At 38.7% G+C, this 24630-nt stretch overlaps 1 non-coding gene across 1 annotated transcript; it reads left to right on the forward strand.

The window, feature by feature from the left end:
* The first annotated feature begins 16331 nt into the window (after positions 1-16331).
* LOC135269361 (small nucleolar RNA SNORD31) lies at positions 16332-16376 on the forward strand. The gene has a single exon (XR_010337657.1). It is a non-coding gene; the product is annotated as a small nucleolar RNA SNORD31 (small nucleolar RNA).
* The last annotated feature ends 8254 nt before the right edge of the window (positions 16377-24630 follow it).

Below are 24630 nucleotides of genomic sequence, written 5' to 3' on the forward strand. Positions count from 1 at the left end.
TTTTCACATGTACCCCAAAACCTAAAATGCAATAAAAAAAAAATAAATAAATAAACAAATTAAATAAAAAAATAAGTAAATAAAAAATTAAAAAAATAATAATTAGTCCATTATAATATATGGTCAAAATATCTCCCAGAGAGGGGCCACCCAATTTTACAGGCTTCAGTTTGAACTTGTCAGTTTCCAAAAGTAGGAGTGATCTCAGCAATACATGGCTTTACTCTTTTGGGCATTAAAACTGCCTTTGCAAAATTATAACTGAGGAAATTATGTCAGTGAAAAAGATCAGATCTAACTGACCCATCTTGCTTCTAACCTTTAAACTGTTTTGTTCATTTCTGGGTGTAGGAATTGTTTGTAGTTTAAATTCTGAAACAAAATGGATAATAGCCCTTTCCCGAAAAACCCCTTCTTGCCTGGGGACCAGTCTGCCATTGTAGGTAGGACTACAAGACAGCTACAGGATTGGATATTGTGGTTTGGGGGCCATGCAGACTCTGGCTGCAAGTGTCTGGACCTCCCCATATTGCTCCTGGGAGTAACATCACTATTATAAAACCTAAGATCAGTGCTTGAGATATTTTGCAGACCCTGCATTCCAATACAGCAGATGACACCACCCAGACTGATAATCTGGCTCAACCAGTTCTGAGATGCCACCCAGGAACAGAAGTCAGCAAGAAGAACTCACTTGGACCCCCTATGATTTCATCCTCAACCCAACCAATCAGCACTCCCCACTTTTGGAGCCCATACCTGCGGAGCTATCCTCAAAGACTCTGATCCCGGAATGTTCTCAGAGACTGATTTGAGTAACAACAAAACTCCAGTCCCCCACACAGCTGACTATGCATGAATTACCCTTTCTCCATTGCCATTCCCCTGTCTTGATAAATCAGCTCTGTCTAGGCAGCAAGCAAGGTGAACCCATTGGGTGGTTACAGTACCCAATGTGATACAAGTGAGCTAAGAAACAATATTATCTGCTTTTTGAGCAGTTTTTGAAATGTTGGGTTTTTTTCATTACATAACCTATGTAGTCACTTCAATTATTCCTGTTTCTCTCCATTTATACACAAATGTCTTCACCTTTGGAAGGATTTGGCCACCATGATGGTCTATATTTCAGGCAGTCATACTAGTCTAGCAAGTGCAGTCCATTACCATTCATTCAGGATAAGGTTACACAGCTCCATAACTAGGGGGTTATTTCCACCACTAGGCAATATAGATGCATTCACAGTTAACCCTAATTTTGTCCAATGAGGTGAAGGCATAGCCTGCCCCACTGGGTCTTTAGAAATTCTGACATAAAAGTTTAAAAATATACAGTTTATTTCTTCAGAATCATCCCTTCTAAAACTTATAGTTGCAGTTCTGGTCCTAGGATCACTTAATTGTGTCAGAAGAAGAAAGTTGAGGTAATGTGCAGAAGAAAGAATAAATCATATTATACTAGTATTCCCTCTTCACGGGGAAAAAATGCATAGTGATATCAGCATCATCTCCCACACCATCTTTCCTAGATTCACCAGAAAAAAACAAAGGTATTTGCCTAATGGATACACATACTTGCCTCCTCTCATGTTAACTTGGAGCACACACTCATAAAGTGTGTGAAAACCAGACCTGTGTGCCTATATATATCTCTGTTTATCTCTGTTTTGGAAAACCAATGTCTCAATTCCCCATTTCAATTATATATCAGACCGTTACTCTGAGGAGGATATCACTCCACCCATTGTCAGACATTATGGGCTAAAAAGAGTGTTCCTTGTTGTGAAGAAAGGGAACTTGGCAGTTCAAATTGGTGCAGTATGTCTGTTACCATTTTTCTATAGTACTCTGAACATTTTAATCTACCATCCATAAGCCTAACCCAGTTCAGTTGAGCATATGTTCCTTTCAGGACCCGTTGTAGCCAGCCTCTTGAGGCTACCAGCATCAGTTTAATTTGTTAGCTATATGATGGCCTACCCACTGGGAATCAATCTTGCTTCCCGGTTTACAGAACAATTATTATTGTCATTTTTCACCTTCAAGAGTACAAGAGGAATATGTCTAGATTCAGCCCGTGTCTGCATTGCCCACACTGCCCACTCTTTTTGTGGATTCAGGTTACCACCTCCAGCAAGCACACTGGGATGCCTGCCCAATCAAATTCTGATGCTTATAAAGAGTCCTTCTGATAAACATCAACATGTCTTACTTTAATGCACCCTTCAATTCACATAACGATTTTTGTAGGCTCTGTCACATAGTCACATAAGGGAATTCCTTTAATATGCCAGTTTTCCGTTGCTTTTTGCCTTTACCTTGTGCTAGGCCATTGGCCACCATCTATGTGTTGGTGAAAACAAAAAGTGACAAACAGCATGCTATTTGCTCAACAAACTGATTTTTTTTTACCCTCTTACATCAGAATGGTAGTCTTTCTAACAAAATACTATCCATTTATCTTCGAACTGCCATCCATAAACCAAAAAGATCTTTGTTGGTCAATGGAGAGCTATTTATAGAGCACTAAGTGGCAATGGAATCCTTAGGTTGTTTCAAGGTCAGTCCTAGAGGAAAAGAGTTGGCCTGCTTGTGAATATTCTGAGTATTTCTCTGAATTTCCCCTGTAGCATGTTTCTATATAAACCATTTCAACTTTATTTTGGAATTACTCTGGCTTTTGCCCTCTTCTCATTAGAAAAGGATCTGATATTACCTAAGACATCATGGATATTTCAGATATCAATGTTATTCTATGATTTACAATCTAAGGGACAGTTTCAATTAATGCCTCAGAGCAAGCTAGTAACTGCCTTCACAAATGGAGATTCTCTAGAGCAAAGTCCAAGGATTTGTCCCTGGGAAGCACATACAAGACTTTGTCATACTCTCCCCTCTACATTTCCAATGGGAATTGTACAGAGAATTTGTCCATACAAGCACTCCAGCTTCTATTTTATATTGTTTAACATTAACAACCTATGTGTGCTTAGAATCTTATTGGTTACCATTAACATGTCCAATTAACATTGCCTCAAGGGTAGATTTGCATGTCTTCTCTTTTACAATACTAGGGAAGGAAAACAGTTTTCAATCAGATAGAATATCCATCCCCATAATTTATTTAGGTAAATAAGATGCAACTACTTCACATAAAGCCTATTCACACATACTATTTTTTTCAACTTTTACCTTCTTTCACCCTTTGCATTTCTATATTCTCTCAATCTAATTGTAGCTCATGTTAAGACTTCACCAGAATTTGAATTTAGGATACTAAGTAGAGAATGTGTTCTCCAGTAAGGCATAATATCAATTACATTAAACATTCAGGTAAAGGAGTCACACCACTTGACATAAAGTCTATTTAAACATTCCAATATTTCATTCAAACTTTTACCTTAATTCTATGAATTTGTGCATTCCCACATTCACTGAATTTAATTGCAGACCCTGTTGGAACCTTACCAATGGCCTGTGTGACCGAAGTGCATAGGGCTTCCTTATCAGGTTCCAGATTTTTTTTTCTCCACTCCCTAATTATTTTACTCATATGCATCAGGTCTTGGGTTCACAGTGGGATTTTGAGCCAAAGGGCCCAGGCTTTTTTTTCAATCTTTATCTTGATTGATATGCTTATTTCCTCAGGTGATTCCAGATGAGGTTCCTCATTGTAATCTTCTCTTCTGGTCTAGTAAATTCATCTGAACTAGGATAAATAAGGAAGCCTTCCAAACTAAATCCAGCAACATAGAAAAATTATTATTCACTATGACAGGGTAGAATTTATCTCAGGAATAAAAGCTTGGTTTAACATGCAAAAATCAATTAATGTAAGACATCATATCAAGAGAAATGTTTAATATCACATGATACATATATATGTATTTATATATGTATATATGTATTTCATATATATAATCATGCAAGAAACATGCAAAAAAATAAGGGAAAAATCTCTGGGACATAAAAACAGAAATTAAACAAGAGCTTGAATCCAGCAAACTAAATGAACACCAAAGTTTTCTGCCTCCTCTAGGCATCAACTGGTTTCAGTTTGTCTGGTAATTGTTTTACCTGCTCTATGAGTAGCATAAAAGACAAAGCATCGGGTCCACATACAACAAAGAAGCAGATAAAAGACTGCTGAGCAATGACCTACACAATGTCTCTCAGGGAAATAGAGAATCATAAAAAGATCTGCCTCTCAGATGAAGATAAAAGGGACCTTGGCTAGGTGCAGTGGCTCACACTTGTAATCCTAGCACTTCGGGAGGCTGAGGTGAGAGGATCAATTAAATACAAGAGTTTGAGACCAGCTTGGGCACCATGGGAAAACCTCATGTCTGCAAAAATTACAAAAATTAGCTGGGTATGGTGGCATGCACCTGTATTCCCAGCTACTAGGGAAGCTAAAGTGGCAGGATCACTTGAGCCCCATTGAGGCTGCAGTGAGCCATGATTGTGCCACTGCACTCTAGCTGGGTTGACAGTGTGAAACCCTGTCTCAAAAAAATAAAAAAGGGTCTTTATCTATCTCAGCTATGAACTGCTTTGGATGAAGGTTGCAATAATCTCTTCTGACAATCCATGGCCGCAGATCAAGCCTCAATTATGTTGGGGGCCTAAATTAATACAATCTTTCGAGTCTAAAACCATGCAATATGAGGTTTTTTATTTAAATTAGAGTCAGATTTGCAACACCCAGGCATCTGGCAAAAAACAAAAAAAAAAATCATGGAAGAAAACATGTTTTTTGATGGTTTTAAAGTATGTTTGTCTATAAAAAACATACATATATAAAAAATATACTATATATAAAAACTCAATGAGTTCATGATCCATAATCACTACACAAGAATGAAAATATTTGAGTGAGACTTCTGATTATTCTTATTATATTTCTATAATATTCATCATTCAGACTGTGTTGGAAATAATGTTATTCTGAAAACCCTTGCTTCAACAGTGAGATCACTGAAGATTGATGAGGATCTGTTTTTTCTAAAGGCAGCTCAGAGATTACCTTGAATATTTTTATCTTCATAACAAGATTACCTTTGTTTGACATACATTCTTCCCTTTACTTTTCTATAACCTATAATGTGACATTCTTCAGAGCTCAGAGAAACTTGTTTCTGGGCTGTTTTTCTTTAGATTCATTCACTTCCTCTGAATATCATTCACTCCTACAAGCCTCCATCTCCCCTCTCTTCAATGAAGTGAATATTTAAGCATCAGTCATCTTCCCTTTCTTTCAGTTTTTGTGTTTGTATGACTCCCATGCATACATGTTCATGTCAATACATTTGTATGCCTTTTTTTTCTGTTAATCTCTGTAGGGGACAAGGGAAAACTTTTCCTTTGCCCTCTGAAGATTCTATAAAAAACCAAATTGAGAAAAGACATATCAATGTAATCCCTTGATGGGTTTTTCCTGCCTGCTGCACAAACAATGAGATCACAGTATTGCAGTAAGGAAAGAGTTTATTTTACAAGAAGCTGGCCACATAGGAGACATGCTTATTACCTAAATCAGTTTCCTTAAAGGCTTAGAGTTATGGTCTTTCAAGGACAATTTGGTATGCGGGGAGACGACTAGGTAATGGGAGTTACTGATTGGTTGTGTTACAGTATGTAGCTAGTCAGAAGTGAGAGGGGCACAAGATGGCTCATGCTCTATACACTGGGAATGTCAGGCAACCATGAGATGATGGTCTAGCAGTTATCACACTGCCTCTCTAGAATGATAATTGGTTGCAGTTCATACCAGGGAGAGGAAGTTTCTAGATGGTCAGCCTCTCTAAAATAATAATTCATCACAGCTGATGCCAGGGAGAGGCAATTTTCCAATAGATATAAACACTTGAAATTGGTCATTGACAGCTTCCAGTAAGATCTTAGGAATAGGTTGACTGGGCTTGAGCATGTACACTAAGAGACAAAATTGTGAAGTATCACCTTCCCAGGGCATTCCACCAGAAAAAGAAGAAAGCTGCAGGTGAGCATGTGTACAACTACTTAAACCCACTGTTCATGTTCACTTTCTGAGTGCAAGGAGGGCACCATGCATGTGAGTGACTCACCTTAAGGGAGAATGAAAGGAAAGGAGTGCAAAGGCTAGAAGTTGACCAGCATATAAAATTTGAGGTTCAAGGTTAAACAAGGCACTTGACCTCTAAAATGCCCACTTGGGTCTCTTCCAAGTGCACTTCCCTTTCTTTCCTGCTGTAAATCTTTTTAATAAACTTCCACTCCCACTCTGAAACTTGCCCCAGTTTGTGTTTCTGCCTTATGCGCCTTAGTATAATACTTTCTTCTGAGGAGGCAAAAATTAAAGTTGCTATAGATCCATACGGATTCACCACTGATAACCTGGATATTTGCCAATGCTAACAGTTGGAGTTACCATAACAGGGGTGTGAAAAATGGTCCTCATGCACTAAGTCCACCTCTTGGTGGGAGACCACAGGACTGGTTAAGACATGGGTCAGAAGTCCAGATGGATTAACTTGGTTGCCAGAATGCAAAAGTTTGCAAAAACATCTCAAAGACAAATCTTAGCTTCTACAATAGTGATATCTATAGGAGCAACTGTGGAAGTCTTGAATCTTATCATCTCCAGCTACCTGACTCCTGAGCAGTAAGGGATTATAGAAACTATGCCTACATCTTAGAAGAATTCAGGCTTTTCTCATCATCTTACTCTTAGGAACTTTCATTCATTTTACAAGGGTGGTTTAGTTTGGGGAAGAACTATTGTCACCCTTGCTTTAAGATTAAACTATAAACTAAATATTTTCCAAAGTTAGCTTGGTCTATGTCTGGGAATTACCAAGGACAGCTTGAAAATTGTAAATGATTTGAAGTCAATTATGTCAGATTTCTCTTATTGTCATAATTTTACAAAGGCAGTTTCACAATAGGATAAAAGGCATACAAATTTTATTAACATGCATGAGGGGCAGGGGTTAGGGGAAGAATGATTACCCCAAACCCTCTATGATATACTGAAGTGTACTCTTTTTCATAGGGGAGCGAGTTTATAAGGAATGTAGAAAATTCTTTTAGGTAGCAGTAAGTAATTATTAGAGAGAATGAATGGACCAGGGAGACAGAAATAAACTCATAAGTGATTCTCTTTGAACTTTGAATTAGTTCTTCAAGAGTCAGGCATTATCTGGCAAAAAAGTCTATTTAGTGTGGTTGGATTCTTTAGCCTTCTATTCTGAAACTGATGACATTTCAGGGAATAAATTGGAAGCAATTATATTCCTTTTGGTATGAAGCTTTCCTGGTCTGCACTGAGCATCCCAGCTTATGCTTATAATGTCAGCACTTTGAGAGTTCAAGGCAGGAGGATTGTTTGAGGCCATGAGTTTGAGACTAGCCTGCAGAACATGGGGAATCATGCCCAATAAACCATAAATTCTCATCAAGTGAGTTTTATTTAATCCTATATATCATGACTTACTTTCCAACCTGACACTGGCATAATATTATGAAACATGGAAGTAAATAAAAATATTTTACTTGAAAACATGCTTTTTTTTTTTCGCCATATCTTGCAATGGCCCTGCAAATCTGTCCTTTGGTGGGGAAAATTTGCATCATCTGTAAAGAATCTCTGTTAACATAGGTAGATCTTTTTCTTCCAGACCCTCCCAATCTTAGAGAGATTAACTAAAAATCTATCACCTTTGAAAGATCTGAATAGAAAATATTTGTCATCTATTGTCTCTAAGGGCAGCCACTGTAAGACTTCAAAAGAACCTTGGTCTTCACAATCTTTTATCTTAACCTGAACATTTCCTTTCTATCAATTCCATGTCTTTAGAAAAACTCAACCAATTGTCAACCAGAAAGTGTTTAAATTTACATATATCCTGGAAGACCCCATTTTGAGTTGTCCCACCTTTATGAACCAAACCAATGTATGTCTTAAATGTATTTGATTGATGTCTCACACCTCCCTATAAGGTGTAAAACAAAGCTGTATCCCAACCACCTTGGGCACAAGTTTTCATGACATCCTGAGGGCTATTTCATGAGCCATGGCCACTCATATTTGGCTCAGAATAAATCTCTTCAAATATTTTACAGAGTTTGGCTCTTTTCATTGACAGTGGCATTGATATGATACAGATGTGTCCCTACCAAAATCTCATCTTGAATTCCCACGTCTTGTGGGAGGGACTGGTAGGAGGAAATTGAATCATGGAGGCAGGTCTTTTTCCTGCTGTTCTTGTGATAGTGAATAAGTCTCGTGAGATCTGATGGTTTTACAAGGGGGAATTTCTCTGCACAAGCTCTCTCTTTGCTTGCTGCCATCCATGTAAGATGTGACTTGCTCCTTCTTTCCTTCCACCATGATTGTGAGGCTTCCCCAGCCATGTAGAACTGTAAGTCCATTAAGCTTCTTTCTTTTGTAAATTGCCCAGTTTCGGGTATGTCTTTACTAGCAGTGTGAAAACGGACTAATACAGGCATGTACCTGTTGTCTCAGCTACTCAGAAGGCTGAGGTGAGAGGATGGCTTGAGCCTGGGAAGTTGAGGCAATAGTGAGCTATGAGGTGCTACTGCAGTGCAGCCTGGGAGACCCTGTCTCAGAAAAAGAAAAAGCTTCTTGGTAAGTGGGAGGAATGCAACAAGGTTAGAGGGACCTTGATTCTGAGGCATATTTCTGAGGCCTTCTCATTTTCAAAAGCACAAAGCATGCCCAAGCACCATATTTTGGATATTCATTTTCTGCATCCCAATATTTTCTATTAGTTGGTTTTATAGACTCAAACAATTGAACCTTCAGGAGGAAAACTTATACTTTTCTATTGATAAGGTTTGGCTATGTCCCCATCCAAATCTCATCTTGAATTCCCACGTGTTGTGGGAGGGACCCAGTCGGAGGTGATTGAATCATAAGGGTTGGTCTTTCCTGTGCTAGTCTCGTGATGGTGAATAAGTCTCACAAAATCTGATGATTTTAAAAGGGGAGTTTCACTGCACTAGCTCTCTTCTCTTGTCTGCCACCATGTGAGATGCGCCTTTACTTTTCCTTGTGATTGTGAAGCCTCTCAAGCCACGTGGAACTGTATAAGTCCATTAAATGTCTCTCTTTCTCTCTCACTCTTTTTTTTTTGTAAATTGCCCAGTATCAGGTATGTCTTTATCAGCAGTGTAATTGGTACCAATAGAGTGGAGTGCTGCTGAAAAGATACCCAAAAATGTGGAAACGACTTTGGAACTGGTGAACAAGCAGAGGATGAAAGAGTTTGGAAGGCTCAGAAGAAGACATGAAATTTTGGGAAAGTTTTGAACTCCCTAGAGACTTGTTGAATGGCTTTGACAAAAATCCTGATAGTTACATGGACAACAAAATCTAGTCCAAGTGGTCTCAGATGGAGATGAGAAATTTGTTGGGAACTAAACAAAGGTGATTCTTGATATGGTTTAGCAAAGAGACTGGCTGTATTTTGCCCCTGCCCTGGAGATTTGTGGAACATTGACTCTGAGAGAGATTATTTAGGGTATCTGGCGGAAGAAATTTCTAAGCAGCAATGCATTTAAGAGGTGACTAGGGCGCTATTAAAAGCGTTCAGTTTTAAAAGGGAAACAGAGCATAAAAGTTCAGAAAATTTGCAGCCTGACAACGCGATAGAAAAGAAAATTTCATTTTCTGAGGAGAGATCCACGCATAAGTAATGAGGAGCCGAATGTTATTCCCCAAGACAATCATGGCAGCCCCTCCTATAACAAGCCTAGATGTCTAGGAGGGAAAAGTAATTTCATGGGCTGGGCTCAGGGTCCCTGTGCTGTTTGCAGCCTAGGGACTTGGGACCCTGCATCCCAGCCTCCCAGCCATTCCAGCTGTGGCTGGAAGGGGCCAACATAGAGCTCAGACCATGGCTCCAGAGAGTATAAGTCCAAAGCCTTGTCAGCTTCCATATGTGTTGAGTGTGTGAATGCACAGAAGTCAAGAACTGAGGTTTAGGAACCTCTGTCTAGATTTCAGAAGATGTATGGAAATGCCTGGATGCCCAGGTAAAAGTTTGCTGCAGGGGTGGGGCTCTCATGGAGAGCCTCTGCTAGGGCAGTGCAGAAGGAAAACATGGGGTTGGATCCCCCACACAGAGTTTCTACTGGGACACCACCTAGTGGAGCTGTGAGAAGAGGACCACCATCCTTGAGACCCCAGAATGTTAGATCCACTGACAGTTTGCACTATGCGCTTGTAAAGGCCACAGACACTCAATGCCAGCCTGTGAAAGCAGCCAGAAAGGAGGCTGTATCCTGCAAAGCCACAGGGGCTGAGCTTCCCAAGACCAAAGGAACCCACCTCTTGCATCAGCATGACCTGGAAGTGAGACATAGAGTCAAAGGAGATCATTTTGGAGCTTTAAGATTTGACTGCTCTGCTGGATTTCAGACTTGCACGGGGTCTGTAGACCCTTTGTTTTGGCCAATTTCTGCCATTTGGAATGGCTGTATTTACCAAATGCCTATACCTGCATTGTATATAGGAAGTAACTAACTTGCTTTTGATTTTACAGGCTCATGGGCAGAAGGGACTTGCCTTGTCTCAGTTGAGATGTTGGACTGTGGACTTTAGAGTTCATGCTGAAATGAGTTAAGAGTTGGGGGATTGTTGAGAAGGCATGATTGGTTTTGAAATGTGAGGACATGAGATTTGGGAGAGGCTGGGGTGGAATGACATGGTTTGGCCCTGTCCCCATCCAAATCTCATCTCAAATTTCCACATGCTGTGATATGGACCTGGTGGGACATGATTGAATCATGCAGGTGGTTCTTTCCCATGCTGTTCTTATGATGGTGAATAAGTCTTATGAGACCTGATGGTTTTTAGAAAGGGGGTTTCCCTGTACAAACTCTCTTTTCTTGTGTGCCTCCATGTGAGACATACCTTTCACTTTCTGTCATGATTGTGAGGCCTCCCCAGCCAAGTGGAACTGTAAGTGCATTAAATCTCTTTCTTTTGTAAATTGCCCAGTCTTAGGTATGTCTTTATGATCAGTATGAAAATGGACTAATACACCTATGCTATTAAATATTATAATTCTAAAAATGCACACCACTGATAATAATGAAAATGGAATTTGGTTAACAGGCTGTAAAACTGTATTATTTATTTATTTATTTGCTTCCATAGTTGTTACATTAAAACTTCTGTCTTATATTCATGAACATAGTAAGCCAGTGATAGATGCAGGAAGCAAGATAAGGGAGAGGGTCCCCAGAGAGTCTCTGACTGGCCTGTGGACTGGGAGACTGGGATGGAGCCACGGGAAGTTTGTGGTGTTTGCACACAGAAGGAGCCTGGCCTCTTCAGTTCCTGTGTGTGGCCTAAAATCAATCTGTAAGATGGTTGCCTGTTAGCAGGAACCCCTCTTGCTTTGCTGAGAGTTGTTTTTTTCCTTTCTTCCTTTTTGTCCAATAATTCCATTCCCCTCACCCTTCAATGTGTCTGCATGCCTAACTTTTCCTGGTCGTGTAACAAGAACCCAGTTTTAGCTGAACTAAGGAGCAAAGTTCTGCAACAGCAGGTTTTGCTAATTACATGAAAGAAATTTCCCTGACATCATATCACAAGGAACATATGCTGCTGTGTTCTTTTCACATGAATCTAATGCCTTTGTGTTCTATTCAAATTTCTTCTACACAGTCTTTAATACTTTCTATGCATTTTCCAGAATACATAATTATAATTTCATTTCCTACTAATTCTTTTCTGTGGATGCTATTCAGAGCGGAATTGGAAAGTGTAAGAGAACAGATAATGTGATTGATTATGACTGTAATTTGTGTCTTGCTCAACCTGAAAAGAATTTTTGATCTGCTTTAAGTAAGCAGCAGCTGGATACTTCCTTGCCCCATTGAAAGAGCCATATGTGCTGTGAATGAAAGAAGGCTATTTATTTATTGATATTAAAATTTTTAATGTAGCAAATATTTTATCACATAAATTAGTACTAATAATCAAAATGCCATTAACATAATGCAACACATTTAACAAAATATATGTTATGCAAATAATCACTAAAAAATAGACATTACGGACTTCAATAAAATTGGTAACTTTTGCAAAACATTATTTTCTCTTTTAAAAACATTTCAAAATCAGTAAAAATGGCTAACGTGGAATTCTAAGAAAGATATAGGTAATAGATATTGTAGGTTAGCCAAGGGGACAGTTCCTCTTTGCCCTCTTAAGGTTTGCTGAAAATCACTGATATAAGACAGGTTGATTAATAAGAGAAAAGACATACAAATTTATTTAATGCTTATACAGGAAAGCCTTCATAACAAAGATTCAACCCCCCAATAAAGTAAAGAAGCTTATATACCAGCTCTAGGTTACAGAAAGAATGAGGACTTAGATCCTGGCAAAACAGATTATGAGATGGGGGAAGAGGAATTATGGTGAGGGACAATAAATTAATAATAGGGAGAATGAACGGATGGGGAACAGAGATTAACTGATAAATAGTTCTCTTTGGAATTTGAATACATTTGAGAGACAGCCATTATCTTATACAAGACTCTTATCTTGTATAAGAGTCTGTTCTGGGTGTGGTTACATCCTTGGTCTTCTTTTCGGCAATGCATAATTATATAACAAGGAAGAGAAAAACAACAATTGTTCTCCCTGGTGAGTCTGGACTTTGGGCTGGTAGAGGAACTTCAGATAACAACTTTGTCCCATGCTTTGGGCGAGACTGTAGTGGAGGAGAGGTCAGTGGGACTTGAGGCTTCTTAAGTTCAGCACATTAAAACATCATATCTTTGGGATATCTGTATCTGAGCCCACAAAATACAGAGGTCTATAAAAATGTTCTATATTTATGTAATGCCACCATCATTTCTGCTTAGTTGCACTCTAGCTGTTATATAAGATATATTTTAACAAAAAATAATAAATAATATGTTAACTAATTTCCTGTGGGGGGTACAAAATTGGTGATTTATTTCCTCCCCCCTAAGGGTCACAACTGACATCCTTATTACAAAGACAGGTTAACAAGAGAGAAGCAAAATAATTATATTTAGTCACAGTTTTATGTTACATGAGAACCTTCAGAATAAAGACCCAAAGATATGGGTGAAGCTATCAGTTTTTATGCTTAGGTTTAATGAAGAATGGTCAACTGTGCAGAGCAATGACTGAAAAGAGACTATAATAGGTAATGCTAATAGATTAAGTAGGGAAACAGCAAGGCCCGTCTATTCATATTTGTCCTGGCCTCTCTGTGCAGCATTTCTTACTTCTGGGTGTGGGTAAGGACCCTTTTTCAAAAGGGGGTCTTAGGACCTACAATCAAACAAGGTAGGTCAGATACGTTCTTTATGGCAGTTAGACAGGATAAGTGATGCAGGAGAGGGCTCTTTCTCCACTCATTAGGAATGTTGGGTGATGGTTCAGCAATTATCACAGGGTCTTAGGACCTACAATCAAACAAGGTAGGTCAGATACGTTCTTTATGGCAGTTAGACAGGATAAGTGATGCAGGAGAGGGCTCTTTCTCCACTCATTAGGAATGTTGGGTGATGGTTCAGCAATTATCACATTGAAAAACTGATAATTGACAGCCAGTGTCAGGGAGAGGTCATTTCCTGATGGTCCACATCTGTTGCACTAAAGTGTTAATTGCAAATGCCACAGAGATGCAACTTCCTGGGCATATGCATTAAGAGACAAAATGGCAAAGTATGATCTTCCAAGGGCACTCCACCAGAAAAGGGAAGAAAGTCTCAGATGAGTGTCCATACAACTTCCTAAAAATACTGTGTGTGCTCATCTCCCAAGGATAAGGAGGGCACTGTGCATGCAGGAAGCCCACTCTAAATGAAGAATCATGGGAAAGGGGCTAGTCTATAAAGTTCTAGTATAGTGGTTAAACATAGCACTTGACCTTCACATGCCCTCCTATGTCTATTCCAAGCGTACTTTCCTTTCTTTCCTGTTCAAAAGACTTTTTAAATAAACTTCCACTCCTGCCTTGGTCTCTTTTTCTGCCTTATGCCTCTCAGTCGAATTATTTCTTCTGATGAGGCAAGAACTGAGGATGTTGCAGACCTGTACGGATTCACCACCTGTAACTTGGATACCTTCCACCCCTAACATATTTGGTACCATGAGACTCAGATATGTGCCACCAGTAACATATCTGTTGCTGGAAGACACGGATATTTGCCACCCCAACATTTTCAGAGAAAGGAAGAGGAAAGTTAGGGTAATCATTTTTAGGTTTTAGAACTATTACCTAATTTATCATTGCTTATTTTATGTCCATAGAAATGCCTTATTGAATATTAGAATGCTGAAATCATATAGAGGTCTTAATTTTGTGGAAGCCCATCTACAACATCTCTTCCAGAAAGGAGACATAGTGTTAACTGTCTCATGTGGAAAAGGAGTTCTAGTTTCTATGATCTATCTTGAAGAAAAGGGGTTTTAGTTTCCATGGCTTCCCTTGGGAAAGAATGAGGGTGTAACAGACAGGAGTGCAGTGCAGAAGGACAGAGGAAACCCATGCTTCTGAAGATCTGCTTCCGAGGTCTTCATTTTGAGTTATTGTTTTATGAACCTCAGTGTTCTCCAATTTGAAACTTCCACAAGAGGATTTGAAGTCCAGAAATTGGGTTGGTGGATTGTCTCATAAGCCATTGTCTCTGTCTCTTAATCCCAAAATAGGCCGGTCCAGTTAAACAGTCAACAGTTAGGTCTCATTTCAGGAAGCGGTGTTGTAGATGGGCTTCCAGACAAGTTAGGCCTCTATATGATTTCACTAATTAAACATTTAGTATGAGGAATTTCTATGGAAACAAAACAAAACAGTTCCTCAGATATTGTACCATTATCTACTACTTAATTTAACATAACATGACTTTAAGATTTTAAATAACTGAATTCTTGAAACTATGACAAATTACATTTATAAATATATAATGCTTATTTTGTTTATATTTGCGTAATTTAATTTTTTATTGTTGGCCTGGTCCAATTTGTTTTATTAATTTTTATTTTATTTTAATACATTTTGGGGTACAAGTGATTTTCTGTTACATGAATGAATTATGTAGTGGTGAATTCTAAGATTTTGATGCACCCATCACACAAGTAGTGCACATTGTAACTAATGCATAGTTTTTTAGCCCTAGCTGCCATCCCACCCTCCCCCTTCTGAGTCTCTAAAGACCACTATATCACTCTGTATCCCTTTGAATATTGACAGCTTAGTTCCCAATTATGAGTGAGAACATACAGTTTTTGGTTTATGATCCCCGTGTTACTTAGAATAATGACCTCCAGCTCCACACAAGTTGCTACAAAAGACATTATTCTCTTCCTTTTAATGGCTAAGTAGTAATCTAAGTATATCTACCACATTTTCTTCATCCACTCATTAGTCAATGGGCACTTAGGTTACTTCCAAACCTTTGCAATTGTAAATTGTGTTGCTATAAATATACGTGTGCAAGTGTCTTTTTCACATAATGACTTTTTTTGCCTTTGGGTAGATACCCAGCAGTGAGATTGCTGGGTTGAACAGTAGATCTACTTTTAGCTCTTTAGGGAATCTTCATACTGTTTTCCATAGAGCTTGTACTAATTTACATTCCTACCAGCAATGTGTAAGCATTCCCTTTTCCCCAAATCCATGCCAATACAGATTTTTTTTTTTTTTACTATTTAATAATGACCACTCTTGCAGGAGTAAGGTGGTATCTACAGACCTTTCAAAGGGTCCTGTTTAGTAACTGCACTGCCTCTTGAAAAAGTTCACAATGTGATTCTGTATGCACTACTTTGTCCTTTCAATATGCTAGCAATGCTTCTAATGTGCCATCTTGAAAAAAGTCAGAAATAAATTACTTATTTTTAACAATTATATTTTAATTGCCCGTAGAAAAAAGAGCTAGCTTTTTAAAAGTTATTCTCTTTCAAAAAATGCAAATCAAAGTTTACCCTAAATCAGCCAATCTCATCCTAACTCATGCATGTGAATCACTGGAGGCAGGATATGTTCACACTGAGCTTGATTTTGCCCTGTTGCTGGTGGCCCAGCTGGTTTAAACACACACGTTCCCAGGGTTTACAATTGCCATCTGCCTATATCCCAGAATACAGAGGCTCACATCTAAGTACATAAGCTCATAGCAAGTCGTATAATGTTTTCTGGGAGCCCAGCATCCAGCCTCCTCAGGTTCCTCCTCCTCACACAAATCAAGTATGTATCAACAATATTATGAAAGTGCAGATAACAAAAAGCTAAAAGTTAAACATGGTTTTTCCCTCTCCTTTAAATATCTAGGAAGTCACCAGTGATGAGTTGAATACCGCCCCAGTCTGATCAGATAAATAAATAAATAAATAAATATCTAGGAGGTAACAAGCTTGTTTGAATAGAAACTATAGGTTTAAAAAAATATGCTTGCATAATAATAAATTTTGACTCTTCTGAAGACATTTTTACTTTTATTTCACAAAGAGTTTTAAAGCTAGGTTTATTTACCTAAGGTTATCTCAGATCGCTTAAACTAAAATGCATTTGAGTTCGTTTTTATTTTTTATCTTCACAAAAGACTAAGATATGTTGTCTACTACTAAAAATAAATTTATGTAGGCTGCAGACTAGATTTTAGGTTTGAATGTTTCTATATTCATGTGGGTGGACAAAATATTCATTACTGCTAAAACTAGATTTGTTGCAATTTTTTTCTAATTTGGTCTTCAGGATTTTCTCTGGATGGTGGTTATAAACTCTAACCCTGGTCTGGCAGGTTTATCAAGAGTGTAACTGAATTGTTTGCAACTCAATGGATAAATGCTGTGGGGATGGATACCCTATTCTCCATGATGCGCTTATTTCACATTGCATGCCTGTATCAAAATACATCATGTACCCCATAAATATATATACCTTCTATGCAGCCATAAAAATTTTAGAAAAAAGGCTATCAACTCTCTAGGAAAGCCCTGATGGAGGGCCAGGTGAATGGGAGAATTAAATTCAAGTGTTTCAGTTAGATGAGACAGATGAGAGACAGGATAATTCAAAAATGGTAACAAAAAAATCATAGGAATTTAATACAGGATTTTACACATAAATACACAAACTAGCCTAGGAGAAAATTAAGATATCATTGCCATTTACTGCCAATTTCTATCTGACTTGATCAGACATCAGACATTTGAGACTTTTTTTTTATCTAAGCATGTAAAGAAACTAAGAGGACAGGAAGCCAGAGATTTCCCTGGAGTAACACCCATTTTTTGCAACCACTGTCAGTTACCTTGGAAATTGCAGCTCTTGACAGTGACTTTTTAGTGACTCTAAACTCAAAGTTCTAGTGTTCTGCCACACTATAAAGTAACACTTGGTACTCCCAAAAGCCAGAGATCACGGAACTCAAGGCAAAAGATAAAAAAGCTTCACACTTTAGAGGAACCCATCCATGACTCTTGGGACTCCACGAGAAAGACAGGATCTCCAAAGAGGGTTTAATGGTGTCCATTTTGTGTTCCTCAAACAATCTCAAGTATGCTACAAGTCTACTTTAATTCCCTCCATATGGTAGCCAGAACTCTAAGGTTACCCGTTAGAGTTCTTATTCATTGGCCACCAAATGGAGAAGTATGGGCTGAAAAAAGCCAGTGAAAAGAAAAAAGGGGGAGAAACAAATTGAATTAGTCTTAAAGGAGCCAGGTTAGGGAAAGTTCAAGTTTTCTATAAAGGCCAATGAAGTTCCAGTTAGCAAGGTTTCAAGAAAAAGGAGTTCACTTGACTTAGATGTTCCCATGGAAGAAATATAATTCAAAATAGAAAAAAAAGAAAGGCTTTCTTTTTTTTTTTTAAAGTATAACTTGAACATCAGCTTTTAATTAAGCTGACCTTTGACCATAGAGATCTTTTTGAAAAAAATATTTTTTAAATCTCAACATATTTCAGCGAGGAGAAACATACAATATGTCTGGTTTTCAAAATATTTTTTTCTTCTTCTTTTTTTATTTTTAGTTTTTTATTTGAGACAGAGTCTCAGTCTATCACCCAGGCTGGAGTATAGTCACACAGTCTCAGTTCATTGCAACCTCCGCCTCCCAGGTTCAAGATATTATCTTGCCTCAGCCTCCCAAGTAGCTGGGACTATAGGCACACAACACCATACTGGGCTAATTTTTTGTATTTTTGTAGAGACGGAGATTCACCATGTTGGACAGCCTGGTCTCAAGCTCCTGACCTCAGGTGATCTGCCTGCTGCGGCCTCCCCAAGTGTTGGAATTACAGTCATGAGCCACCACGCCTGGCCCCCTTTTTTAAATTGAAGGTTTCTATGAAGTGAGTCAGATACAAAACCAATAACACTTGTATGTCTTAACCAAGAACGCACAAAGTGTCTCCAAAGAGGATCAAGAAGCAGGGCTTACAAGATCCAGTGCCACTTCCAAAGACAACGAAAAGAAAAGAAAAGGCTTAATTAACTCCTTGAGAGCTGGCAGCAGGCAATATGCTAGCTCAAAATGAAATCCAACTCATATTCTGTAGGGCCACATTATTTTAATGAGGGCCACCAACCTTTTGATTAGCTGCTTGGACACACAGGCCCAACAATCTCCTTGCTCATAAGGAACAACAAGCCAAACCAAGTTCTTAGGACATAAAATGAGACAAGCAGGAATGCAACAGCTGTTCCTGGAAGAGAATGGATCAATAACAAATGGGTGCCTCAAAACTAAATGTACAGAAGAAGAGTCACAATACAAACAAATCCTTTTCTACTGCTATCCTGAGTTTGGAAAGGAAGGAATAAAGAAAGAATGATAGCTTCTCTTCTTAACTGGGCACTACAGGCAGAGATCCAGAACTGACCCTGGTAGAACTTCTTACCTTACTTTGCTGGCTTTTTGTCAGTTCTCTCAGAACCTCATTTTTACGTTTCTGAGCAATCAGGTGCCTAACCATCTCATCATCATCATCAGAGCTGTAGAAGTGGAAAGGGGATGATTCTTTTCCTATTTATCATAAAGGTCATGGCCAGTACCCCTATAACAAAGACAGGTTAACAAGAGAAAAGCATAACACAATCATTTGATCATAGTTTACATGACACAGGAGGCATAAGAATGAAGAAAATACACAGGGGAAGCTATTCATTTTATGCTTAGTTTCAATAAAGAAATGATAGCTGTGTAGACTGGACAAAAAAGAATATTATCTAACACTAATAGACTGAGGAATGAAACCCAGCAAGGCCTGTCCAGCTTCTTTGTGGCCTCTCTGTGCAACATTCCTTCCTTCCATTCATGGAGCAGGACTCTTTTTTTTCTTTCTTTCTTTTTTTTGAGATGGAATTTCGCTCTGTTGCCGAGGCTGGAGTGCAGTGGCATGATTTCGGTTCACCACAACCTCTGCCTCCTGGGTTCAAGTGATTCTCCCTCCTCAGTCTCTTGAGTAGCTGGGATTACAGGCGTGTCCCAACATGCCAGGCTGACTTTTTGTATTTTTAGTAGCGGCTGTGCATGGTGGCTCACGCCTGTAATCTCAGCACTTTGGGAGGCAGAGACGGGCAGATCATGAGGTCAGGAGGTCAAGACCACACTGACTAACATGGAGCAGGACTCTTTCTAGAATGGGGTACCTATAACCTAAAATCAAACAAGCTAGGTCAGAGAATTTCTTTATGGCCAATTCTTATGCCAAAATTAGGGGGAAAGTTAAGGTAGTAGTTTTAGGGTTTATAGCTGGCTTTGGAGAAAAGTTCTGGTTATGATATCCTACCTTGTGGAAGAGGATTCTAGTTTCTACAGCTTTCCTTGGAGGAGAATGAGGTTAAGAGATGGCAGGGCAGGAGACAGAATTTCTGAGGCTTTCACTTTGGAGTGTTGTTTTCTGATCTCCTACACCCTATTAAAATTTGGTTAGAAAGATACATTACTATCTTTATACTAACCATCAATGTGCACTCAAATAAGTGGTTTCATTCTTCAGAAGGGTCCTGCATTGTATAGTTGTGACCATTTGGACACAAAACTTAAAAGGACATTTTTCTTGTTGGGTCTTATTGTAGTGCTTATGTGAGTCACAGAAAAACACAATTCCAGTCTATCACTGTAGTATTTTCTGTTTTGGGTGTGTACAGTCTGGTTTAGGTTGATTTTTATTTTTTTGGTCTATGAATGTCCAATTGTTCCAATGCTATTTATTGAAAAGGATATTCCTCCTCCATTAGGTTGCATTTGTGCAAATAGTTGGGCAGTCTCCAACTGCAAGGTCAACTCTTCCCTTAGTCTTCAGCCTGCCAATTTACCTTTCAGACTTTCCAGCTTCTACAATCACATAATCATGTGAACTGATGTCCTAAAAGTCTCTCTCTCTCTTAGTAGACATATAGATAGATAGATAGATATAGGTAGATAGAGACATAGAAGAATATAAGTATTATGTATATATTCATGTATCTATACTTGTAAATATCCTGTTGGTTCTCTTTCTTTGGAGAACCATGATGACTACGGATTTTGTTACCAAAAATGGTTCTAGAGGAACAGAGTTTTAAGGATGAGTTTTCTGAATAGCTTCTGGAGTTTCTTGAATTAGTTCTCTAATTGATTTAAATTTATAGACACTGCTGCGCTCTCAAATAGTAATGAGTATATTCCCAAAGGTGAAGAGAGTACTGAGAGTCCATGGCATATTGTGGCAATAAAGGTACACAAAATATCACAATTGGATACTCCTAATCAAATACTTATAAGAGGCAAGATTTTGAACAACTATGTATCTGGTATTTTAGAACATTCTAAACAAACTATTGACTCTAAGGAAACAGGCTGATTGCTCCTAATCTTGCTGAAGAAGTGGAGAAAATAGAGTATAAGCTCAGGTATTCCTACTGTCAGCCCAAGTGCCACATAAATGACCTGAAAGTTTCAATGTCTGGCCTGAAATAAACCTTTATTGTTTGTACCCTCAGAGATGAGATTGCTGAAAACCAAACCCAGAGTTTCATTCGGTGAGTGACTGAATCACAACCCAAATTGAATTTCCAACCTCAGAAAGTGTCTGCTGTTAAAGTGAGATCATTGATTCGAAAGACATGGAATCCTAAAACTTGAAATGGGATATCTGGGCAGACTGTGATGAACCTAAGGATACCGAGTCCTTGAATTTTCATGAGTCTTCTCTCTAAGTAGAGAAGCCTCTGCAACCCCATCTAAGGAGATTAATCCTACATTGCCCAAGGAAACTGTAATGGCTCCCTTAAGGTTATTGCCTTGCAAGATACTCCTGATTCTTCTCAGGATCCACCCTCAACACTACTCTTTACTTCTACACCTATAACTAGACTCAAGTCCCAAAAGGGACTGAAAGGTGGAATACAAAGTGTGATTCATGAGGTATGTTACACTTCAAAAGAACTACATTTTTCCCCCAATTTACACATGTGATATCATAGTGGAAGAAACTTAAAGTTGGAATACGCTATATTTATTGATAGGAGCCCACTAAGCAGAGATTCTCAATTTAAGGTTGTAGCCCAGGAATTTACAAAGTGCTCCAGTAGTTTATTTGGTTGGTTGCCTGAAACATGGATCAAAAGGTGACCCTCAACAAATGAAGGAGAGATGTCAAAACTTTTTTTGGTATGCTGTGGGTGAAGGAATTAAAGCACTTAGAGAGACTGGCAAGTAATTTGTCTTTTAAGACCTGCTGATCCATCTCAGTAGGGTCCAAATAACAAACCTTTTACCATGAGAAAAATGTTAGGGGACCTTTAGCATCCTTGAAGAGCTCTATGGTCGTCCTTCTCTGTGAATCAGAACTTACAGTGGAAACTACTGTTACTGAATTGGGAAATCTAAATGCAATAAGGGAAATTGGATCTTAAGGTGGCAGGGGCCAAGTGGCAGCACTCAATTCCCCCCAAAAAGGTGGGCATGGTTATCCTAATGGACAACATAGTCAAAGAAGTAATCAGAATAGTCTGACTTGAAGAGACCTATGGCTCTGGGTATTTAATCACAGTGTTCCTAAAAGTGAAATTCATAGGAAACTTACTAAATTCTCACATTATCTGTATAAACAGAAAATGTTTAGGTAAAGTGAACAAACATCTACCTTGAATCATAAAAAGAGATAGTAGTTGTGACCTTTTAATCAATTCCCAAACATGAAGCCAGTTTACAGACTCAGAATCCCTTTGATAAAAGAAAGGCCAGATCCACTTGAAAAAGGAATCTGTTACATTGTCAAAATATTTCACAGTTTATCTTACTACAAGCCTTCTCCCAAGAGATTTATGTCCTTTTACCATGATAACTGTGCAGTGAGAAAAAGGATATAATCAGAAACTTTCAGGAATTACCACATACTGGCTCTGAACTGACACTAATAACATCACTCTGTTGCACCAGTCAAAGAAAGAACTTATGGAGGTCAGATGATCAATGATGTTTTAGCTCTGGTCCATCTTCAGGGTCTAGAGGATGCCCCAAATCATTCTGTGGTTAATTCCCTATTTCCATAATCTATAATTGGTATAGATAATCTCAGGAATTGGCACAGTCTCTACATGAGTTCCCTGACTTGTGAAATAAAGGTTATTATGGTAGGAAATGTCAGGTGGGAGCCAGTATGTATAAGTACATTCTCACACTGCTGTAAAGATACCACCAAAGATTGGGTAATTTATAAAGGAAAGAGGTTTAATTGACTCACAGTTCTACATGGTTGGGGAGGCCTCAGGAAACTTACAATCATGGTGGAAGGTGAAGGGGAATCAAGAACCTTCTTCACATGGCAGCAGGAGAGAGAAGAGTGAGCAAGGGAAATGCCAGATGCTTATAAAACCATCAGATCTCATGAGAACTCACTCACTATCACAAGAACAGTATGGGGGAAACTGCCCCCATTATCATGTGGGGATTACAATTCCTGATGCTATTTGGGTGGGGACACGTGGGGATTTGACATGTTGGGAATACAATTCCAGATGATATTTGGGTGGGGACACAGAGCCAATCCATATCACAGTGGAACTGCCACTACCTGGGAGAATAGAAAACAAAAAGCAATGTCATACTCCTGGATAGATTCTAGTAACTGGCATTACCACAGTGGGCATTAAGGATGCAGGAGCAGTGATAATCACCATATCTCTATTCAAGTCACCTACTTGGTATGTACACAAAACAAATTTTGGATGATTACAATAGATTATCATACTCTTAACCTCGTGCTGACTCCAACTGCAGCTGCTGAACCGAATGTGATTCTACTGCATGAGAAAATCTATATATCCTCTGGTACCTTTATGCAGCTGTTCATCTGGAAAATGTTTTTATCTCCATACTATTAGTAACAGCCATAAGAAGCAGTATAATTTCACCTGATATGACCAACAATCAAACTTCACTGTCCTAACTCAGGAGTATATTAACTATTTGGTCTTAAGTCATAATTTTTTCAGAGATTTTGACCACATATTTTCTCCTACGAAAGTCACACTGGTCCAATACACTGATAACATTATGCTGATTCAATCTATAGAACAAGAAGTAGCAGTAATTCTGGAATAATTGGTAAGGTATTTGCCTGTGAGAGAGTAGAAAATAAATCTCAATAAACACCAGAGACCTTTATTAGAGTGAAATAGCTATAGTACTGTGATTGTATCAAGTAAATATATCCCTTATAAGCTAAAGAATAAGTTTTTGTATGTGACCCTTCCCACAACCAAAAAAGTGGCACAATGCTTATGGATCCATTTTGGACGTTAAAGGCAACATGTTTCTCATTCATGTATGCTATCTTGGCCTATTTATTGAGTAACCCAAAAAGCTGTCAGTTTTGAGCAGGGTTCAGAACAAGAGAAGACTCTGTGGCAGGTGCAGGATGCTGTGCAAGCTGCTCTGTCACTTGAGCTATATGATGCAGATAAAATGGAGTTTGAAATGTTCGTGTCACAGTTGCTGTTTGGAGCCTTTGGTAGGATCCTATAGATAAATCACAGTACAGGGCATCAGGAATTTGTAGGAAACTCTGCTATTCTTGGCAGATAACTACTTTTCTTTTGAGAGACAGCCCTTGGCCTACTATTGGGCCATGACAAAATCTGAATGCTTAATCACAGGTCACCAAGTTACCATGTAACTGAAGCTGCCCATAATTAACTAGATGTTCTCCGACCTACCAAGCCATAAGGTTAAGGAAGTATAGCAGCACTTCATTATGAAATGGAAGCAGTAACTCCAGACGGAGCTTCAGCAGGCTCTAAATGCAAAGATGGGTTATATGAAGTGGTGACCTAAATGCCTATGGTCCCCACTCCTGCTGCATTGCCTTCTCTCTCTCAGTCTGCACCTATTGCCTCTTTGGAAATTTCTTGTGATCATCTGATAGGGGAAGGGAAGATCTGGGCCTGGTTTGCAAATGGTTCTGCTTGATATGTAGGCATTACCTAAAAGTGGATAGTTAGAGCACTGCAGCCTCTTTCTGTACATACCCGGAAAACAGTATTGAAGAAAAATCCTCCTATTGGGCAGAACTTCAATAAGTGCACCAGGCTGTTTACTTTGTTTGGAAGAAGAAATGGCCAGATTTGCAGTTGTATGTC

This window comes from Aotus nancymaae, unplaced genomic scaffold (genome assembly GCF_030222135.1).
Source record: "Aotus nancymaae isolate 86718 unplaced genomic scaffold, 86718_ANA_hifiasm-v0.15.2.pri h1tg000004l, whole genome shotgun sequence".
Classification (NCBI taxonomy): domain Eukaryota; kingdom Metazoa; phylum Chordata; class Mammalia; order Primates; family Aotidae; genus Aotus; species Aotus nancymaae.